The following is a 24,260-nucleotide window of genomic DNA, read 5'->3' as shown; positions in this document are numbered from 1 at the left end:
TCAGGGTTAGTGTTGGCTTTTAGGGTTAAGTTTAGTGTTTAGAGTTAGTGTTGGGGGTTAGCTTCAGGGGTTAGTTTTAGGATTTGGGTTTAAGGTTAGTGTTAGGGCTTAGATGTAGCAGTGAGTTTGAGGGCCCAGGACCAGTATAATCTATGTTGAGAGGGGTCCAGACAGGGTCACTGCAACACCACACCATCGTACACTGGGCCTTGGACCCTAACTGTCATGTAGCACTCAGGTGGAGCCTGATCTCACGCATGGCATGGATGGATTCTAGGCATGCTTAACTCTGAGAATGGAATAAATAAATAGGGTTAGGGTTAGGGTGAGGGGTTAGGGGTTAGGGGTTAGGCTTAGGGTTAGGGTTAGGGTTTAGGGTTTACGTTTCGTGTTAGGGTTAGAGTTTAGGGTTGGGGTTAGGTTTAGGGATAGGGTTAGAGTTAGGGTTTAGGGTTATGGTTAGGGTTTAGGGCTAGGGTTCGGTGTTAGGGTTATGATCTTGGTTAGGCTCAGGTGTTATTTTTAGGGTTAGGGTGAGGGATTAGGGTTTCAGATTCAGGTTAAGACATGGGCCCTATATGATCTATCAGTGGTGGGGAACTGGGAAGATTGCCTGGGCCCCACTCCGCTGTACACAGGGCATGAGCCTCAGCTTTTCATGTAGGACACAGGGACAGAGCCTCATCTCATGTATGGCATGGGTGGATTGTAGGCTTCCTTAACTTTTGAAATTAAAGAAGTCTGAGAATTAGATTTAGGGTTAGGGTAAGGGGTTAGGATTAAGTTTAGGGTTAGGTGTTAGAGACTAGGATTAGGTTTAGGGGTTACGGTTAGAGGTTAGAATTAGGGTTAGTGTTACTGTTAAGCTTAGGGATTAGGACTATGTTTAGTGGTTAGGTTTAGGTTTAGGGTGAGGGGTTATAGTTAGGGTTAGGGATTAGGATTAATGTTAGCAGTTAGACTCATGGGTTATTTTTAGGGCTAGGGATTTGTGTTAGTCTTAGGGTTAGGGCTTATGTTTACTGATTGGTGTTAGGGCAATGGCCCTGTCTAATCTATGGGCCACTGGCAGTGTGGAGCATGGCTGCATCCCTACTCCATTGTACCCTAGGCCTTAGGCTCTGACTGTCATGCCAGACTCAGGCAGAGCCTCATCTCACGTATGGCATGGCTACATTGTAGGTTTGCTTAACTCCTAGAATGGAAGAAGTGTGAGCAATAGATTTAGGGTTAGGATTAGGGTTAGGGTAAAGGGATAGGTTTAGCAATATGGTTAGGGTTTGGGGCTAATGTCAGTGTTACAGCTAGGGTTTTGGGTTAGCGGTTAGGGTTAGGGTCGTTGTTTGGTTAGGGTTAGGGCTAGGTTCATTGTAAGGTGTAGCGTTCAGGTTAGGGTTTTAGTTAGGGTTAGAGTGAGCTTTAGCATTTTAGGGTTAGTGTTAGTGGTTAAATATTACATTTTTGGTTACGGGTTTGTGTTAGAGTTAGGGATTTGTGGTTGGGATTAGTGTTAGAGTTAGGGATGAGGGTTAGTTTGAGAGGTTAGGGTTAAGCTTAGTGTTAGGTTTAGCCTTAGGGTTAGAGTTAGGGGTTAGAGTTAGGCATTAGGGTTAAGGCACGGGACCTATATGCTCTATGCAGAGTCGGGAAGGGAGCATGGCCTGTAACCAACTCCTTTGAACCCAGGTCCTGGGACCCTGGCTCTCATGTGGGATACGGGGGTGGAGCATCATCTCACGCATGACATGTGTTGGTTGTATTCTTGTTTATCTTTGCTAATGAAAGAAGTGTGAGAATTACATTTAGGGTTAGGGTAATGGGTTAATTTTATGGTTAGGGATAGGTTCCTTGGTTAGGGTTAAGGTTAGGATTAGAGTTAATGTTAGGGGTTAAGGCCAGGGGTTAAGTTTAGTGTTAGGGTTTAGGGTTAGTGTTAGGGCTTAGATATAGTGGTTAGTTTAAGAGCAGAGGACCTGTATAATCTATGGTGACAGGGATGCGGACAGGATCCCCGAGACACCACACCATCGTACACTGAGCCTTTGGCCCTGACCCTCATGCATGACTCAGGCAGAATCTAATCTCATGCATGGCATGACTGGGTTGTAGGTTTGCTTAATTCTGAGAATGGAAGAAATGTGAGAATTAGGGTTAGGTTTATGGCTTTGGGGTTATGGGTTAGGGTTAGTGTTAGAGTTAGGGGACAGGGGTTAGGGGTTGGGGTTGGTGTTTGGGTTAGGGGTTAGGTGTTAGGTTTGGGGGTTAGGGTTAGGGTTAGGTTTAGGGTTAGGGGGTTAGTGTTAGGGTTAGGGTTAGTGTTAAGGGTTCCAATTAGCGGTAAGGGTTAGGGTGAGTGTTAACGGTTAGGGTTAGGTTTAAAGGTTAAGGTTAGGGTTAGTTGTTAGGGTTAAGGATTAGGATTAGGTTTAAGGGTTAGGGTTAGTGTTAGGGTTAAGCGTTAGTATTAGGGTTAAGGCTTAGCGTTCGGGTTAGGATTAAGGGTTAGGGCTAGGGTTAACAGTTAGAGTTCGGTTTAGGGTTAAGGTTTGGGTTAGGGTTAGGGTTAACAGTTAGGGTTAGTTTAGGGTCAAGGTTTAGGGTTAGGGTTAGGTTTAACAGTTAGTCTTAGGTTTACGTGTTAGGTTTAGGTTTAGTCGTTTGGGGTTAGGGGTTAGTGTTATTGTTAGGGTTAGTGCTTAGAGGTTAGGGTTGGGGTTAGTGTTGGTTTAGGGGTTAAGTGTTAGGTTTATGGGTTAGGGTTAGGGTTAGGTTTAGGTTTAGTGGTTAAGTGTTAGTGTTAGGTCTTAGGTTATTGTTAAGGTTTAATGTTCTGGTTAAGGGTTAGGGTTGGGGTTAGGTTTAAAGTTTAGGGTTAGGTTTAGGGTTAAGGGTGAGGTTTAGGGTTAAGGTTAGAGGTTAGGTTTAGGTTTTGGGTTAATTGTTAGGGATAGGATTAGGGTTAGGCTTAAGGCTCAGGGTGAGGCTTAACGTTTAGGGTTAGGGTTAGGATTAAGAGTTCGGTTTATCGTTAGGGTTGGTGTTAAGTGTTATTTTTAGGGTTAGATATTAGGGTTAGGTTTAGGGTTCGTGGTTAGGGTTAGGGTTTGGGTTTAGGATTAGGGTTAGGGTTAAGAGTCAGGGTTACATATAATGGTTTGGTTTGGGGTTAGGGTTAAGATTTAGGGTGACATTTAATGGTTAGTCTTAGGGTTAAGTGTTAGGGTTAGGGTTAGAGGTTTGAGGTTAGGAGTTAGGATTAGTGTGAGGGTTAGGTGTTACGTGTTAGGGTTAGGGATATGGGTTAGGGTTAGGTTTAGGGTTAGCGGTTAGTGTTAGGGTTAGGACTAAGGGTTAATGTTAGGGTTAGGTGTAAGAATTAGGATTGGGGTTAATAGTTAGTGTTAGGGTTACGGTTTAGTGTTAGGGTTATGGTTAAGGTTTAGGGTTACAGTCAGGGTTACCGTTTAGGGTGAGTGTTAGCGGTTAGGGTTAGGGGTAAGCGTTAGGGTTAGGGTTACGGGTTAGGGTGAAGGTTAAGGGTTAAGATTAGGTTTAGGGATAAGGGTTAGTATTAAGGTAAAGATTATTTGTTAGGGTTAGGGTTAAGGGTTAGTGTTAGCATTAACGTTTATGGTTAGCTTTAGGGTTAAGGGTTAGGGTTAGGATTTGTGGTTTAGTTATAGGGTTAGGTTTAAGCATTCAGTTTAGCCTTAGTGTTAGAGTTAAGTGTGATTTTTAGGCTTAGCGGTTAGTGTTAAGATCTGGGTTCAGTGTTAGTGTTAGGGTAAGAGGTTAGCATTAGGGGTGGGGTTTATGGTTAAGGTTAGGGTTATGTCTAGGCTTTAGGGCAAGGTTTAGGGTTTGGTTGTTACAGTTATATTAGGAGTTTGGGTTAGAATTATGCGCTAGGGGTTGTTGTCAGTGTAAGTGTTATGCATTACATTTAGGTTAAGCAGTTAAAGTTACGGTTACTGTAAGGTTTACTTGTTAAGGTGAGCAATAAGGTTAGGGGTAAGGTATTATGTTTAGGGTTACGGTTATGGGTTAGGAGTAGTGATTATGCTTAGGGCATGGGCTCTGTCTGCACTAGGGGTGGTTAGGGTGCTGGGATTGTCACCAGGAACCCAATCTACCATACTCTGGGTATGAGCTCCTGGGTCTCACGCAGAACACAGTAGCAGAGCCCCCTTTCACGTATGGCATGGGAGGATTGTAGGCTTTCTTAACTCTGAGAATCAAGAAGTCTGAGAATTAGATTTAGGGTTAGGATTTTGGTTAGGGTTAAGGATTAAGGTTAGCGTTAGGGTGAGGGCTTCGGGTTAGTGGTTAGAGTAAGGGATAGGGTGCTTGTTTGTTTAGGGTTAGGGCTAGAGATGTTGTAAGTGGTAGTGTTAGGGTTAGAGTTATCATTAGGGTTGAGGTTAATGTTTTACAATTAGTGTTATGGTTTAGGTACTGTTATGGTTATGGGTTAGGGTTAGATTTAGGGGTTAGAGGTTGGGTTTAGCATTAGGGTTAGGGTTAGGGTTAGGGTTAGCAATAGGGTTAGGGTTAGGTATTATGGTTAGGGTTTGGGGTAGCTGTTAAGTTTAGGGATTAGGGTTAATGCATGGGCCCTATCTGCTCTATGCGGGGTCGGCAACAGGGAGCATCACCGGGAACCCACTCCAATGTACCCAGGGCATGGGACCCTGCCTCTCACTTGGGATACTGGGGTGGACCCTCATCTCACGCATGGCTTGGGTTGGTTGTAGGCTTGCTTATCTCTGGGAATGGAAGAAGTGTGAGAATTACATTTAGGATAATGGTAAGGGGTTAGGATTATGGTTAGGATTAGGGATTAGGAGTAGGTTTAGGGGTTAAGGTTAGGGTTAGGGGTTAGAGTTAAGGTTAGGGATTAGAGTTAGGGTTGGCTGTTAGAGTCAAGGGTTAGGTTTAGGGTTAGGTGTTAGGGTTTGTGTCAGGGCTTAGATTTAGTGGTTAGTTTAAGGGCACAGGACCCGTCTATCTATGGTGAAAGGGGGGTGGGCAGGGTCGCTGCGACACCACTCCATTGTACCCTGGGCCTAGGGCCCTGACTGTCATGCAGCACTCAGGCGGAGCCTCGGCTCATGCATGGCATGGCTGGATTGCAAGCTTGCTTAGCTCTGAGAATGGAAGAAGTGTGTGAAACAGGGTTAGGGTTAGGGTTAGGGGTTGGGAGTTAGGGGTTAGGGTTAGTGTTAGTGTTAAGGGTTAGGGGTTGCGGTTAGCGTTACAGTTAGAGTTTAGGGGTAGGGTTAGTTTTAGGGGTAGGGTTAGGATTGGGGTCATTGGTTAGGGTTAGCATTAGATGTTAGGTTTAGCATTAGGGTTAGGGTTGGGTGTTACATTTAGGGTTAGGGTCAGGGATTACGTTTATGGATTCGGGTTAGGACATGGGCCCTATATAATCTATCAGGGGTGTGGAAATGGGAAGATCACTGGGGTCCCACTCCATCGTACCCTGAACCTTGGGCCCAGACCTACATGCAAGAGTACATGGAGCCTCATCTCACGCATAGCATGGCTGTATTGTAGGCTTCCTTAACTCTGAGAGGGGAAGAAGTGAGAGAATTAGGGTTAGGGTTATGATTAGGGGTTTGAGGTTAGGGGTCAGGGTTGGTGTTGGTGTTAGTGGTTAGGAGTTAGGGATTGGGGTTAGTGTTAGGGTTGGGGGTTAGGTTTTAGGTTTAGGGGTATGGTTAGGGTCAGGTTTACGGGTTACTGTTAGGGTTAGGTTTAGGGCTTAAGGTTAGGGTTAGGGTTAAGTGTTAGGATAGGGTTAAGGGTTAGGGTTAGCGTTAAGTTTAAAAGTTAGTGTTAGGGTTAATGGTTGCTGTTAGGTTTAGAAGATCGCTGGGGCCCCACTCCATCATATCCTGGGCTTTGCACCCAGACCTACGTGCAAGAATACATGGAGCCTCATCTCATGCATGGCATGGCTGGATTAACTCTGAGAATGGAATAAGTGTGAGAAATAGGATTAGGGTTAGGGGTTAGTGGTTAGGGTTAGTGTTAGGGTTAGGGGTTAGGGCTTATGTTTCACATTAGGATTAGGGTTTAGGTTTAGGGGTAGGGTTAGGGTTAGGTTTAGGGTTTAGGGTTTGTTTTAGGGTTAGGGTAAGGTGTTAGGGTTAGCATTAGGGTTAGGGTTAGGTGTTATTTTTAGGGTTAGGGTGAGGGATTAGGGTTTCAGATTCGGGTTAAGACATGGGTCTTATATGATCTATCTGGGATGGGGAACTGGGAAGATCGTCTGGGCCCCACTCCATTGTGCACAGGGCATGGGCCCAAGCCTTTCATGTAGGACACAGGGGCAGAGCCTCATCTCATGTATGGCATGTGTGGATTGTAGGCTTCCTTAACTTTTTGAATTGAAGAAGTCTGAGAATGAGATTTGGGGTTAGGGTAAGGGGTTAGGATTAAGGTTAGCATTAAGTTTTAGGGACTAGGATTAGGTTTAGGGGTTACAGTTAGAGGTTAGAATTAGGGTTAGTGTTACTGTTAAGCTTAGGGATTAGGACTATGTTTAGTGGTTAAGTTTAGGTTTAGGATGAGGGACTATAGTGAGGGTTAGGTCTTAGGGTTACTATTAGGAGTTAGGCTCATGGGTTATGGTCGGGGCTAGGAGTTCAGGTTAGTGTTGGGGTTAGGGCTCAGTTCTACTGATTAGTGTTATGGCAAGTGCCCTGTCTAATCTATAAGGCACTGGCGGTGTGGCTGCATCCCCACTCGATTGTATCCTGGGCCTTAGGCTCTGACTGTCACGCAAGACTCAGGCAGAGCCTCATCTCACGCATGACATGGCTAGATTGTAGGTTTGCTGAACTCCTAGAATGGAAGAAGTGTGAGCGTTAGGTTTATGGTTAGGATTAGGGTTAGGCTTTAAGATTGGGTTTAGTGTTAGGGTAAAGGGATAGGGTTAGGAATATGGTTATGGTTTGGGGCTAACATTAGTGTTAGCGCTACGGTTTTGGGTTAGGGGTTAAGGTTAGGGTCATTGTTTGGTTACTCTTAGGGCTAGGTTCATTCTAAGGGGTAGGGTTCAGGTTAGGGTAGTATTTAGGGTTATGGTGAGGGTTAGCGTTTTAGTGTTAGTGGTAGTGGTTACACTTTTGGTTACAGGTTTGTGTTAGAGTTAGGGGTTTGGGGTTGGGATTAGTGTTATTGATAGGGATAAGTGTTCATTTGAGAGGTTAGGGTTATGCTTAGGGTTAGGTTTAGGGGTTAGGTTTAGCCTTAGGGTTAGAGTTAGGGTTAGAGTTATAGATTAGGTTTAAGGCATGGGCCCTATCTGCTCTATGCGGGGTCGGGACTTGGAGCATGGACGGGAACACGCTCCTTTGTACCTAGGTCATGGGACCCTGGCTCTCATGTGGGATACAGGGGCAGAGCGTCATCTCAGGCATGTGATGTGTTGGATGCAAGCTTGCTAATTCTGCGAATGGAAGAAGTGTGAGAATTACATTTAGGGTTAGGGTAACTGGTTAGGATTATGGTTAGGGATAGGGTCTCCTGTTAGGTTTAAGGTTAAGGTTTAGGGTTAGTGTTGGGTGTTAGGGTCAGAGGTTAAGTTTAGGATTAGGGTTTAGGATTAGTGTTAGGGCTTAGATTTAGTGGTTAGTTTAGGGGCACAGGACTTGTCTAATCTACGGTGAGAGGGATGCGGACAGGATCACCACGACACCACACCATAGTACCCTGAGTTTTAGCTCTGACCATCATGCATGACTCAGGTGGAATCTAATCTCACGCATAGCATTGCTGATCTGTAGGTTTGCTTAACTCTGAGAATGGAAGAAGTGTGAGAATTAGGGTTAGGGTTAGGGTTAGGGGTTTGAGGTTATGGGTTAGGGTTAGTGTTAGGGTTAGGGGTTAGGGTTTAGGGGTTGGGGTTAGTGTTAGGGTAAGGGTGGTGGTTTGGTTAGGGTTAGGGCTAGAGATGTTGTAAGTGGTAGTGTTAGGCTTAGGGTTGTCATTAGGGTTAGGGTTAGGGTTAGTGTTTTCCAGTTAGTGTTATGGTACTATGGTTATGGTTACGGGTTAGGGTTAGAGTTAGGAATTAGAGGTTTAGTTTAGTGTTAGGGTTAGTGTTAGTGTTAGTGTTAGCAATAGGGTTAGGTTTATGTGTTATGGTTATGGTTAGGGGTAGCGGTTAGGGTTAGGGATTAGGGTTAACACATGTGCCATATGTGGTCTATACTGGGTCGGGAACGGAGAGCATTCCCGGGACCCCACTCCATTGTACCCAGGGCATGGGACACTGACTGACTTGGGATACTAGGGCGGAGCCTCATCTCACGTATGGCTTGGGTTCGTTGTAGGCTTGCTTATCTCTGCGAATGGAAGAATTGTTAAAATTACATTTAGGATAAGGGTAAGGGGTTGGGATTATGGTTAGGATTAGGGATTAAGAAGAGGTGTAGGGGTTAGGGTAAGGGTTAGGGGTTAGGGTTAATATTAGTGTTTAGAGTTGGGGCTGGGGCTTACGGTCAGGGGTTAGGATTTGGGTTAGGTGTTAGTGTTAGTGTCAGGGCTTAGATTTAGCGGTTAGTTTAAGGGCACAGGACCTGTTTATCTATGGTGACAGGGGGGCGGGCAGGGATGCTGTGACACCACTCCATCGTACACTGGGCCTTAGACCCTGACTGTCATGCAGCACTCAGACGGATCCTCATCTCATGCATGGCATGGCTGGATTGCAGGCTTATCTAAGTCTGAGAATGGAAGAAGTGTGAGAATTAGATTTAGGGTTATGGTTAATGTTAGGGGTTGGGTAAGGGTTAGGGTTTAGGGATTGGGTTAGGGTTAAGGTCAGGGGTTAAGGGTAGCATTAGGTGTTAGTGTTAGCATTAGGGTAATGGTTAGGTGTTATGTTTAGGGTCAGAGTCAAGGTTTAGGGTTACCAATTCGGGTTAGGACATCGGCCCTATCTGATCTATCAGTGGTGGGGAACTGGGAAGTGTTTGGGTTAGGTTTAAGGGTTAGGGTTAGGATTGAGGTTAAGTGTTAGTGTTACGGTTAGGGTTTAGGGCTTAGGGTTAAGGGTTAAGGGTTAGAGTTAGGGTTAGTGTTTAGGGTTAGTGTTAAGGTTAAAGTTAGGGTTAGGTCTAGGGTTTTTCTTAGGGTTATGTTTAGGGTTATCAGTTTCTGGTTAGGTTTAGGGTTTAGCAGTTACTGTTATGGCTAGGATGTAAGGTTAGTGTTATGAGATAGGGGTTGTTGTTAGGGTAAGTGTTATGCATTAACATTAGGTTAAGGGGTTGGGGTTAGGGTTATGGTTCGGTTTATGTTTTAAGGTGAGCAATAGGGTTACACTTAGGTGGTACGTTTAGAGTTAGGGTTATGAGTTAGGGGTAGTGTTTATGCTTAGGGCACGGGCCCTGTCTACACTTGGTTAGTGGGTTAGGGGGCTGGGATTGTCGCCGGCAACCCCTTCTATTGTATGCTGGGTATGGGCCCATAGGTTTCATGCAGTATAGAGTGGCAGGGCCTCCTTTCATGCATGGCATGGGAGGATTGTAGTCTTGCTTAACTCTCAGAATGGAAGAACTGTGAGAATTATGTTTATGGTTTGGGTTAGGTGTTTGGGGTTAGGGGTTAGGGTTAGTGTTAGTCATCTCACGCATAGCATGACTGGATTGTAGGTTTGTTTAACTCTGAGAATGGAAGAAGTGTGAGAATTAGACTTAGGATTAGGGTTAAGGTTAGTGATAAGTGTAGGGTTAGGGTTAGGGTTTAGGGTTTAGGTTAGGGTTAGGGTCAGGGGATGGGGTTACCATTACGTGTTAGAGTTAGCGGATTCAGGTTAGGACATGGGCCCTATCTGATCTATCAAGGCTGAGGAAATGGGAAGATCGCCAGGGCCCCACTCCTCCGTACCCAAGGCATGGGCCCCTGAGTTTCAGGTAGGACACAGGGGCAGAGCCTCCTCTCACGCATGGCATGGGTGGATTGCAGGCTTCCTTAACTTTTCAAACTGAAGAAGTCTGAGAATTACATTTGGGGTTAGGGTAAGTGGTTAGGATTAAGGTTAGCATTGGATGTTAGGGACTAGGATTAGGTTTAGGGGTTACGGTTAGAGATTACAATTAGGGTTAGGGTTACTGTTAGGGTTAGGGATTAGGACTATGTTTAGTAGTTAGGTTTAGCTTTAGGGTGAGTCTTTATGTTTAGGTTTCAGGAATAGGGGTTACTGTTAGGAGTTAGGTTCCTGGGTTATGGTTTGGGCTAGGGGTTCAGGTTAGTGTTAGCTTAGGTTTAATGATTAGCTTAATGATTAGGGTTAGGGGTTAGATTTAAGGTTAGGTTTAGGGTTTTACATTGGGTTAACATTCAGGTTACTGGTTTAGGGTTAGGGTTAATCTTTAGGTGTTATGATTATGGCTAGGAGGTAAGGTTAAAGATATCGGATAGGTATTTTTGTTAGGGTAAGGGTTATGGATGAAGGTTAAGGGATTAGGATTAGGGTAACGGTTAGGTTTACGTGTTAAGGTGAGCAGTAGGGTTAGGGTTAGGTTTTATTTTTAGGGTTAGGGTTATGGGTTAGGGGTAGTGTTGATGCTTACAGCACGGGTCCAGTCTGCAGTAGAAGGGTGGGTTAGGGGGCTGGGATTGTAGCCGGGAACCCCTCTATCATATGCTGAGTATGGGTCCGTTGGTTTCAGGCAGGACACAGTGGCAGAGCCTCCTTTCAAGCATGGCATGGGAGAATTGTAGGCTTGTTTAACTCTGAGAATGGAAGAAGTGTGAGAATTCGATTTAGGGTTAGGGTTAAGGGTAGGGTTAAGGTTAGGGTTTAAGTTTTGGGTTAGGGTTAGGGTCAGGGGTCAGGGTTAGCATTATGTGTTAGGGTTAACCTTAGGGTTATTGTTAGGTGTTATGTTTAGGGTTAGAGTCCGGGGTTAGGTTTACGGATTTGGGTTAGGACATGGGCACTATCTGATCTATCGGTGGTGGGGAAATGGGAAGATAGCCGGGTCCCCACTCCATTGTACTCAGGGCATGGGCCCTGCGTTTCATGTAGGACACAAGGGCAGAGCCTCATCTCACGCATGGCATGGGTGGATAGTAGGCTTCCTTAACTTTGCAAACTGAAGAAGTCTGAGAATTAGATTTGGCGTTAGGGTAAGGGGTTAGGATTAAGGTTAGCACTGGGTGTTAAGGACCAGGATTAGGTTTAGGGGTTATGGTTAGAGGTTAGAATTAGGGATAGATTTACTGTTATGGTTAGAGATTCGGATTGTTTAGTAGTTAGGTTTATGTTTAGGGTGAGGGGTTATGTTTAGGTTTCGGGATTAGGGTTACTATTAGGAGTTAGGTTCCTGGGTTACCATTAGGGCTAGGTGTTCACGTTAGTATTAGCTTAGGTTTAATTATTAGTGTCCGGACACAGGCCCTGTCTAATCTGTGGGGTACTGGGGGTGTGGAGTGTGGTTGCATTCCCACTCCATCATACCCTGGGCCTTGGCTCTGACTGTCACACAGGACTCAGACAGAGCCTCATCTTACGCATGGGATGACTAGATTGTAGGCTTGCTTAACTCCTAGAATTGAAGAAGTATGAGAATTAGATTTAGGGTTAGGATTAGTGTTAGGGTTTAGGTTTAAGGTAAAAAGTTATGGTTAGGAATATCAGGGTTAGGGGCTAACGTTAGTGTTAGGGCTAGGGTTTAGGGTTAGGGTCATTGTTTGATTAAGGTTAGGGCCAGGTTCATTGTACAGGATTACAGGATTAGGGTTACGGTTAGGGTTGTGGTTAGGGTATGGGTTAGGGATAGCGTTGGGGTTAGTGTTGGTGGTTAGGTATTATGGTTTTGGTTATGGGTTCATGTTACAGTTAGGGGTTGTGGTTAGGGTTAGGGTTAGGGATGAGGGTTAGTTTGAGAAGTTAGAGTTAAGCTTACAGTTAGGTTTAGGGGGTTGGTTTAGCATTAGGCTTGGGTTATGGGTTAGAGTTAGGGATTAGCGTTAAGGCATGGGCCCTATCTGCTCTATTTGGGGTCGAGACTGGGAGCATCGCAGAGTCCCCACTCCGTTGTACCCAGGTCATGGGACCCTGGCTCTCATGTGGGACACAGGGGCGAAGCATCATCTGACACATGGCATGGGTTGGTTGTAGGCTTGCTTATTTCTGCGAATGGAAGAAGTGTGAGAATTACATTTAGGGTTAGGATAATGGGTTAGGATTATGGTTAGGGATAGGGTCTGTGGTTAGTGTTAAGGTTGGGGTTCAGAGTTAGTGTTGGGGATTGGGGTCAGGGGTTAGGTTTAGGTTTAGGTGTTAGGGTTAGTGTTATGGCTTGGATTTAATGGTTAGTTTAAGGGCACAGGACCAGTCTAATCTATGGTGAGAGGGGTGTGGAGAGGGTCGCTGTGACACCACACGATTGTACCCTTGCCTTGGGCCCAGACCTACTGTCAAGGCTCAGGTGGAGCCTCATCTCACGCATGGCATGGCTGGATTTTAAGGTTGCTTAACTCTGAGAATGGAAGAAGTGTGAGAATTAGGGTTAGGGTTAAGGTTAGGGGTTGGGGTTGGGGTTGAGGTTAGGATTGTTGTTAGGGTTCTGGTTAGGGGTTAGGTTTTGTGTTAGGGGTTAGGGTTAAGGTTTAGTGTTAGGGTTAAGGTTAGGGTTAAATGTTAGGGGTAGAGTTTAGGGGTAGGGGTAGGGTTAAGGTTAGGGTTATGGTTTAGTGTTACTGTTAGGGTCATTGTTAGGGTTAAGGTTGTTGTTAGGGTTAAGGATAAGGTTAGTGGTTTCGATAGTGTTAGGGTTAGGGTGGGAGTATTTAAGTTAGTGTTAGAGTTTAGGTGTTACAGTTATAAATAGGGGTTAGCGTTAGTGTTAAGGGGTAGGGTTTGGGCTTAGGGTTATGGTTACTTTTAGGGTTAGATTTAGGGTTTGGTGTTAACATTAGGGTTAGGATTAGGTGGTATGGGTAAGATTAGAGTGATGGGTGAGAGCTAGAGTTTAGGGTTAGGGAATGGACACTATCTGCTCTATGGGGGGAGTCAGGAACTGGGAGCATTTCTGGGTCCCGACTCCATCGTATGGAGGGCAAGGGTCCCTGCCTTTCATGTGGAACACAAGGGTGCAGCTTCATTTCACGCTTGGCATGAGGATATTGTAGGCTTGCTTATCTCTGATAATGGAAGAAGTATGAGATTTAGACTTAGGGTTAGGGTTAGGAGTTAGGATTTGATTAGGAATAGAGTTAGGGGTTAGGGTTAGGGTTAGGAATTAGGATTAGTTTTAGGAGTTAGGGTTAGGGTGAGCAATTACCATTAAGTTTAGTGTTAAGAGTTAGAGTCAGCGGTTTGGTGAGGATTATGTTTGGGGTTAGTGCTTAGGTTTAACGTTTAGGTTTAGGCTCGAGCCCTGTCTACTCTATGAGGGCTCAGGGACGGAGAGCGTCACAGGGATTCCACTCCAGCGTTCCCTAGCCATGAGGCCCTGACTGTCACGCAGGACATGGGCGGAGCTTCATCTCACAAATAGCATGGCTGGATTGTAGTCTTGCTTAACTCTGAGAGTGGAAGAAATGTGAGTGGTTCTGTCAAACACAATGAAGAAAGTCATTTCATAGGAAGAGGGTAACTCTTAGCCTGAGAGGAGTCATGAACAAGAACCCTTACATTCACGGAGAGAAAGCCACTATAAAGAGGTGGACTGTAGGATTGACCTAATGCCTAACACAAACCCTAACCCCTAATTTGAACCCTAACCCCAATCCCAACCTACACCCGGACTCCAACCCCTAACCCTAAACCTAAACCTAAACCTAACCCCAACCCCAACACTAACCCCAACCACAACTCTAACCCTAAACCCTAACCCTAACCCCAACCCCCACCCTAACGCTAAACTTAACCTTAAGCCCTAAAACTAATCCTAACTGTAACACTACCTCCTAGCCATAACTGTAACACCTAAACCCTAACCCTAACCCTAAACCATTAACCCTAACCACAATCCTACAAACAACCCTAACCCTAACCCTAACCCTAACCCCTAGCCATAACACTAACCCCTAACCCTAAACCTAACCCCAACCCTAACCCTCACCCTAACACTAATCCTGACCCTAACATTAACCCTAACCATTAATCCCTAACCCTACCACTAACCCTATTCCCTAACCACAAACCTCTAAACCTAACCCTAACCCTAATTCTCACACTTCGTCCATTCTAAGAGTTAATCAAGTCTAAAATCCAGCCATACCATGCATGAGATGAGGTCCGCCTGAGTCTTGCATGTAGGTCTGGGCCTAATGCAGGGGTAAATTGGGGTGGTGTCATGGCGATTCTCTCCATACCCCTCTCACCATAGATTAGACAGGTCCTGTGCCCTCAAACCAACCACTAAATCTGAGCCCTAACACTAACCTTAACACCTAACCTTGAACTTAACCCCTGACCCTAACCCCCAACACTAACTCTAGACCCTAAACTTAACCTTAACCACAGACCCTATCCCTAACCATAATCCTAACCAGTTACCCTAACTCTAAATGTAATTCTCACACTTATTCCATTCGCAGAAGTAAACAAGCCTACCACCAACACATGCAATGTGTGAGATGACGCTCCTCTCCTGTATCCCACATGAGTGACAGGGTCCCATCAACTGGGTACAAACAAGTGCGGTCCCGGCAATGCTCCCAGTCCTGACCCCGCATAGAGCATATAGGGCCCATGACTTCATCCTAATCCCTCACTCTAACCAGTAATCCTAAGCCTAATGCTAAACCTATAAACTAAACCTAACCCTCAGCTTAACCCTAACCTTTCAAACTAACCCTCATCCCTAACCCTAACCCCAACCCCTAACCCCTAACTCTGACAAGAACCTGTAACCAAAACCGTAATACATAAACACTAACACTAACCCTAAAACGCTATCCCTAACACTTACCCTAACCACATCCCTAACCCTAACCCTACCCCTTACAGTGAATCTAGCCCTAACCCTAACCGAACAATGACCCTCACCCTAACCCCTAACCCCTAGCCCTAAACCCTAGCACTAACACTGTTAGCCCCTCACCCTAATGATATTCCTAACCCTAACCCTTTACCCTAAACCTAAACCCTAACCCTAATCCTAACCCAAAATATAATTCTCACACTTCTTCCATTCTAGGACTTAAGCAAGCCTACAATCTAGCCATGCCATGTGTGAGATGAGGCTCTGCCTGAGTCCTGCATGACGATCAGAGCCCAAGACCCATGGTATGATGGAGGGGGGACGAACCCACGCTCCACAACCGCAGTGCCCCATAGAGTAGATAGGGCCTGTGCACTGACACTAATCATTAAACCTAAGCTAACACTAACACGAATCCCTAGCCCTAACAGTAACCCAAGAACCTAAATCCTAACAGTAACCCTAATCCCTAATCCTAAACATAACCCCTCACCCTAAACCTAAACCTAACTACTAAACATAATTCTAATCCTTGACTGTAACTGTAACCTTAACCCTAATTCTAACCTCTAACCATAATCCCTAAACCTAATCCTAGTCCTGAACTCCTAACCCTAACCTTAATCCTTACCCTTTACCCTAACCCCAATGTAACTCTCCAACTTCTTCAATATGAAAAGCTAAGGAAGCCTACAATCCACCCATGCCATGTGTGAGATGAAGCTCTGACTCTGTAGCCTACATGAAAGGCAGGGCCCATGCCCTGTGTACAATGGAGTGGGGCCCAGGCGATCTTCCCAGTTGCCCACCACTGATAGATCAGATAGGGCCCATGTCCTAACCTGAATCCATAACCCTAAACCCTGACCCTAACCCTAAACATAACACCTAACCATAACCCTGATGCTAACACTAACACCTAATGCTACCCCTAACCCCTGACCCTAACATTAACCCTACCCCTAACCCTAAATCTAATTCTCACACTTCTTCCATTCTCAGAGTTAGACAAGCCTGCAATCTAGCCATGCCATGCATGAGACGAGGTTCCGCCTGAGTGCTGCATGACAGTCAGGGTCTTAGGCCCAGTGTACGATGGAGTGGTGTCACAGTGACCCTGCCCGCCCCCCTCTCACCATAGATAGACAGGTCCTGTGCCCTTAAACTAACCACTAAATCTAAGCCCTAACATTAACCCTAACACCTAACCCTAAATGTAACCCCTGTGCCTAACCCCCAACACTAACTCTAAACCCTACCTTAACATGAACCTTTAATCCTAACCCTAAAACCTAAACCTACTCCTAATCCCTAACCCTAACCATATTCTTAATCCCTTACACTTATCTTAGGTGTAATTCTCACACTTCTTCCATTCACAGAGATAAGCAAGCCTACAACCAACCCGAGCCATGCGTGAGATGAGCTCCACCCCAGTATCCCAAGTGAGAGGCAGGGTCCCATGCCCTGGATACAATGGAGTGGGGTCCCGGTCATGCTCCCTGTTCCCAACCCAGCATAGAACAGATAGGGCACACGCGTTAACCCTAATCCCTAAGCCTAACCGCTACCACTAACCCTAACCATAATATCTAAACCTAACCCTACTGCTAACGCTAACCCTAACCCTAACACTAAACCAAACCTCTAATCTGTTACTCTAACCCTAACTTGTAACCATAACCATAGTACCTAAACCATAACACTAACTGTAAAACACTAACCGTAACCCTTACCCTAATGGCAACCCTAAGCCTAACACTACCACTTGCAACATCTCTAGCCCTAACCCTAACCAAACAATTGCCCTAACCCTAACACTAACCCCTAACACTAAGCCCTCACCCTAACACTAATGTTAATCCCTAACCCTAATCATAATCCTAACCCTAAATCTAATTCTCAGACTCTTCCATTCTCAGAGTTAAACAAGCCTACAATCCTCGCATGTCATGCATGAATGGAGGCTCTGCCACTGTGTCCTGCATAAAACCCACGGGGCTATATCCAGTGTATGATAGAGTACGTTCCTGAAGACAATCCCAGCCCCCCAACTCACCACCCTAGTTCAGCTAGTGCTCATGCCGTAAGAATAAACACTACCCCTAACCCATAACCCTACTCCTAAATATAACACCTAACCCTAAAGCTCACCATAACACATAAATGTAACCCTAACTCTAACAATAATCCCATAAACTAAACTTAATGCATAAGACTTACCCTGAAATCAACCCCTATCCCATAACTCTAACACTAACTCCTACCCTTAAAGGTCACACCTAAACTCTGAACCTTAACCTAAGGCCTAGACTTAACGTAAACCTAACCCTAACCCTTAACCCTAACTCTAACCTCTCACACTAAACCTGAACCCTGATCCTAACCCTAACCGCTAAGCCTAACCATAACGCTTAACTCTAACACTAACCGTAACCTGAACCCTTAAACCTAACCCTAAAACTAAACCACAAACCCTAATCCTAACCCTTAACCCTAAACCTAACCCTAACCATTAACCCTAAACTTAACCCTCAAACCAAACCCTAAGACAAACCCTTAACACTTATACTAACCCTTAGCCCTAACCCTAACCTTAACCCTTAATCCTAATCCTAATCCTTAACCCTAACCCCTAATTCTAACGCTTATCCCAACCCTAACCGTTAACACTGACCCTAACCGTTAACCCTGACCCTAACCCTAAACCTTAATGCTAACACTTAACCGTAACCCTAACCCTAACTCTTAACCCTATTCCTAACCCTTACACCTGACCATAACGCTAACCCCTAATCCTAACCCAAACACTAACCGCTAACCCTCAACCAATCCCTAACCCTCATACTAACCCTAACCCTTAACTCCTAACCCCTAACCCAAACCATAACCCTGTTTCTCACACTTCTTCCATTCTCAGAGTTAAGCAAGGGTACAATCCAGCCATGCCATCCATGAGATGAGGCTCCGCTTGAGTGCTGCATGACAGTCAGGGCCCTAGGCCCAGGGTACGATGGAGTGGTGTCGCAGTGACCCTGCCTGCTCTCACTATAGATAGACAGGTCCTGTGCCCTTAAACTAACCTCTAAATCTAAGCCCTAACACTAACCTTAACACCTAACCCTAAACCTAACCCCGGACCATAAACCCCAAACCTAACTCTAAACCCTAACCTTAACCCTAACCTCTAACTCTAACATTAACCCCTAAACCTACTCCTAATCCCTAACCCTAATGGTAATCCTAACCCCTTATCCTATTCCTAAATGTAATTCTCACACTTCCATTCTCAGAGATAAGGAATCCTACAACCAACCCAAGCCATGCGTGAGATGAGGCTCCGCCCCAGTATCCCAAGTGAGAGGCAGGGTCCCATGCCCTGGGTACAATGGAGTGGGGTCCCGGTGATGCTCCATGTTCCCCACCTGGCATAGAGCAGATAGGGCCCATGCATTAACCCTAATCCCTAATCTTAACCGCTACCCTTAACCCTAACCTTAACACCTAAGTCTAACCCTATTGCTAACCGTAACCCTAACCTTAACGCTAATGCTAAACCCAACCTCTAACCCCTAAATCTAACCCTAACTCATAAGCATAACAGTAGTACCTAAACCATAACAGTAACTGTAAAACACTAACCCTAACCCTAACCCTAATGACAGCCCTAAACCTAACACTACCACTTACAACATCTCTAGCCCTAACCCTAACCACTAACTCTAAGCCCTCACCCTAACACTAACGTTAATCCCTAATCCTAACCATAATCCTAACCCTACATCTAATTCTCAGACTTCTTGCTTTCTCAGAGTTAAGAAAGCCTACAATCCTTGCATGCCATGGGTGAAAGGAGGCTCTGTCACTGTGTCCTGCAGGAAACCCAGGGACTCATACCCAGGGTATGATAGAGTGGGTTCCCGGCGACAATCCCAGCACCCTAACCACCCCCAGTGCAGACAGAGCCCATGCCCTAAGCATAATCAGTACCCCTAACCCATACCCTAACCCTAAATATAACACCTAATCTAACCCTATTGGTCACCTTAACATGTAAACCTAACAGTAGCCCTAATTTTAACCCCTTAACCTAACCGTAATGCATAACAATTACATTGACAACAATGCCTATCCCATGATTCTAACACTAACTCCAAGTTATAACCATAACAACTAAACCCTAAACCTTACCCTAAAGCCTAGACCTAACCTTAACCCTAAACCCTAACCCTAACCTTAACCTCTTACCCCAACACTAACCGTGGACCCTTATCCTAACCTTAACCACTAAGCCTAACCATAACACTTAACTCTAACACTAAGCATAACCTGAAACCTTGAAGCTAACCCTAAAACTAAACCACAAACCCTAACCCAAACCCTTAAACCCAAAGCTAACCATAGCCGATAACCCTAACCCGAACCCTTAACCCTAACCCTAACACAAATCCTTAACCCTAATACTAACCCTTAATCTTTATCCTAACCTTAACCTTTAACCCTAATTCTAACCCTGAACCCTAACCGCTAAAACTAACACTAACGCTTAACCCCTGACCTTAACCCTAAACCTTAACCCTAAGCCTAACACTTAACCGTATCCCTAACACAAACTCTTAACCCTAATCCTAACTCTAACTCCTAACCCGAACATTAACCCGTAGTCCTAACCCTGACACTAACCGAGAACACTAAACCTAACCCTAAGGCATAACCCTAACCCTAACACCTAAACCCTAACGCTCACACTAACACTAACTCCTAACCCCAAACCCCTAAACCTAAACTTAACATTTAACCCTAAGACTAACCATTAAACCTCACTCTAACTGTTAACCCTAACTGTAACCCAAATCATTATACCTAACCCTCTCCCTTAACCCTAACCCTAACCCCTAACCCTAACCCTAACCATGAACCCTAAACTTAATCCAAATATCTAACCCTAAAAATAACCCTTAATACCAAATCTAACACTAACCTGAAACCTTAACACTAACCCTAAACCCTAAACCTAACCTTTAACCCTAGTCCTAACCGTTAACCCTCACCATAAGCCTTAATGCTAATCCTCATCCTAACCCTAAACCTAAACGCAACCTCCAACCTTAACCCTAAAACTCACCCATAACCCTAAGCCTAACCATAAACTTTAACCCTAACACTAAACTTTAAACCTAACCCCAACCCTAACCCTTAACCAGAATATTAACCCTTAACACTAACCCTAACACCTAACCTGAACTCTAACCCCTAATCCTGAAACCTACCCTAACCCTAACCCGTAAACCTAACACGTAACCCCTAAACCTAACACTAACCCCAAAGCCTAACCCCTAACCCCTAACCCTAACAAAAACCCTAACCCGTAACCTGAAACCCATAAACCTAAAACTTAACCCTAAGTCTAACTGTTAATCCTAACCCTAACTGTAACACTTGACCCTATACTTAACCCTAACCAATAACCCTAACCAAAAATCTTAACCGTAAACCTAACCCTAACCGTTAACCCTAACCCTAAACCAAACCCTAGCCCTAACCTTAAGCTTAACCCTAATACTAACGCTTAACCCAACACTAACCCCAACCCTTAACCCTAATCTTAACGCTTAACCCTAAAAAGTAACCCTAACACTAACTCTTAACCCAAACCTTAACTCTTAACACCCTAACCCTGAACCCTAACCCTATCCATAACACTTAACCCTAAAATTAACCATAACCGTTAACCATAACACTAACCTTTAAACTTAACTTTAACCCTAACCATTACCCCTAATCCTAACCCTTAAACTAACCCTAACCCTAACACCAACCCCTGATGCTAGACCTAACCTTAACCCTATCCCCTAAACCTAACACCTAACCCCTAATCCTAACACTAACCCCGATCCCTAAGCCCTCTCCCCTAACCCTAACCCCTAACCCCAAAACCCTAACCATAACCCTAACCCTAATTCTCATACTTCTTCCATTCTCAGAGTTAAGCAAGCCTACAACACAGCCATGCCATGCGTGAGATTAGTTTCTCCCTGAGTCATGCATGAGGCTCAGGGCCAATGGCTCAGGGTACAACGGTGTGGTGTTGCGCTGATCCTGTCTGCATCCCTGTCACCATAGACTAGACAGGTCCTCTGCCCTTACAGAGGACCGCTATATCTAAGCCCTAACACTAACCCTAACCCCTAACCCTAAACTTAACGCCTGACCCTAACCCCCAACACTAACTCTAAACCCTAACTTTAACCCTAACCACAGAACCTATCCCTAACCATAATTTTAACCCATTACCCTAACCCTAAATGTAATTCTCACACTTCTTCCATTCACAGATATAAGCAAGCCTACAACCAACACATGCCATGCGTGAGATGACGCTCCACTCCTGTGTCACACATGAGAGCCAGGATCCCATGACCTGGGTACAACGGAGTGGATTACCAGCCATGCTCCCAGTCTCGACCCTGCATACAGCAGCCTTAGCCCTAGCCCTAACCCTAGCCTTTGACATAGCCCTAGCCCTAGCCCTAACGCTAGCCCTAGCCCTAACCCTAACACTATCCCTAACCCTAACCCTAACCCTAACAACCCTAACAGCTAATACTAATCCTAACACTGACCCTAACCATAACCATAAACCTAACAGCATTAACCCATAACCCCAAACCTACCCCAAACCTTAATGCTAACCATAAACCAAACCTGAACCCTAACAACCCTGACCCCTAACAACTAACCCTAACCCTAACACTAACTCTTGAACATAACACTTATCCTAACACCTAATCCTAACCGTAACCCTAAACCTAACCCTAACCATAACCCTAAACCTAACCCCAATGCTAACCCTAACACTAACCATTACCCCAAACCCTATCCCGAATCCTAAACCTAACCCTGACCCCTAACCCTAAACCTAACGGTAACTGTAACACTAACCAAAACCCCTAACCATACCCCTAACCATAACCCCTATCCCTAACCGTAATTCTAACCCTAAGCTTAAACCTAAACCTAACCCTAACCCTTAACTGTAACCCTAACCGTATGACTAATCTTACTCCTAACCCTAAACTCTAACCCTCACCCTCATCCAAACACTAGCCCCTGATCCTAACCCGAACCCTAAACGCAAACCTTAAACCGAATCTTAACCAAAACCCTAACCCTAATCCCTAACCTTCACACTAACACTTAACCCTAAACCTAACCCTGTCACTTACCCCTAACCCTAACACTAACCCCAAACCCTAACCCTAACCCCTAACCTTAAAACAAACCCTAAACCCTAACACCAAACCTCAAACCCTAACCCTAACAGTTAACCCTAAGAATAACTGTTAAACCTTGCCCTAACACTAACACTAAACCTAAACTCACACTCTAACCCTAATTCTAACCCTAACCCCAAACCTAAACCTAACCCTATCCCCTAACCCTACCACTTACCCCTAATCCTAATCCTAACCCTAACACTAGCCCTAACCATAAACCCTAACCCTAAACCCTAACCCTAACCCTAACGCTAACCCTTACCCCTATCCCTAATGCCTAACCCTAATTCTAACCACAGACACTTAAGGTTACTCTAACCATAACACCTAATCCTAACTCTAACCATAACCCATAAACCTAAGCCTAATCCTAGCCCTACCTGTAACCATAGCTCTAACCCTAGCCCTAGACCTAGACCTAATAATAGCCCTAGACCTAGCTCTAGACCTAACCATAGCCCTTGCCCTAGTTCTAGCCCTAGCCCTAACCCTAGCCTTGGCCCTAACACTAACATTAACAAAAAACCTAACCCCATCCCTAACAAACCTAATCCCTAATACTAACCTTAACATTAACCCTAACCATTACCCTAACCCTAAAAACCCTAACCCCTAACAGTAACCCTAGTGCTAACCCTAACCCTAACACCTAAACCTAATCCTAATACTAACCCTAACCCTATACAGAAAACTAGCCCTAATACCTAACATTAATACCTAATTCTAATCCTAACAGTAACCCTAGCTCTTACCCAAACCGTAAACCTAACCCTAAACTCTAACCCTAACCAGAAACCCTAACACTAACCGAAACCATAAACATAACCACTAACCCCAACCCTTACCTTAACTCTAACCCCTAAACCTAACCCTAACCCTAACCTCTATGCCTAACTCTAACACTAACCCTAATGCCTAACCCTAAGCCTAACCCCAGCTCTAACCCTAACCCCTAACCCTAAACCCAACCGTAACCGTAAGCCTAATCCTAACGCCAAACCCTACCCATAACCCTAACCCAAACCCTAACAACTCTAAGCACTAACGTCTATCCCTAACCATAACCTGAACACTATCCCGTAACCCTAACCCTAGACCTAACACCTATCTCTAACCCTATTTCTAATACTAACACTAACCCTAAGCCTAATGCTTACCATTAACATTAACCCTAACTCATAACTCTAAACCTAACCCAAACACTAACCCCTAACCCTAAACCTAACCCTATCCCTTACCCCTAAACATAAAACTAAACAGCAAACACTAATACTACACCAAGCCCTATCCCTAACCCCAAATCCGAAACCACTGATCCTAAACCTAAAAGTTAACCCTACGACTAGCTGTTAAACCTTACCCTAACCCTTAACCGTAAACGCTACCCTAACCATTAACCCTAAACCTAACACTTAACACTACCCCTAACCCTAACGATAACCCTAAACTTAACCCTAACACCTAACCCTAAACCTAAACCTAACCCTATCCCTAACCACAAACCTAACCAGAACACTACCCGAAACCCAAACTTCTAACCCTAACACTAACCCTAAGCCCCTAACACTAACCCTAACCCTAATCCCTAACCTTAACCTTAGCCCTAAAACTAACACAACCCTAACACTAACCCTAACCCTAAACTAACCCTATCATAACTCTAAACCTTAACCCTAACCATAACCCTAAGCCTAAGCCAAACGCTAACACTAACCCTAACCGTAACCTTAAACCTAAACCCTAACACTAACTCTAACCTTAACCCTAACCCTAACACTAAATCCTAACACTAAACCTAACACTACCCCTAACCCTAAACCCTAACCCTAACCGAAACCTTAAACCTAAACCCTAACACTAACCCTAACCTTAACCCTAACCCTAACACTAAATCCTAACACTAAACCTAACACTACCCCTAACCCTAAACCCTAACCGTAACCCTAACCCTAAAAGTAACCCTTAATTCTAAACCTAACCATCTTACACTAACCCTAACGGTAAACCCTAACCATAAACCTAACACTAA

This window comes from Lemur catta, chromosome 13, assembly GCF_020740605.2.
Source record: "Lemur catta isolate mLemCat1 chromosome 13, mLemCat1.pri, whole genome shotgun sequence".
Taxonomy (NCBI): Eukaryota; Metazoa; Chordata; class Mammalia; order Primates; family Lemuridae; genus Lemur; species Lemur catta.
This window is presented reverse-complemented; position numbering follows the sequence as displayed.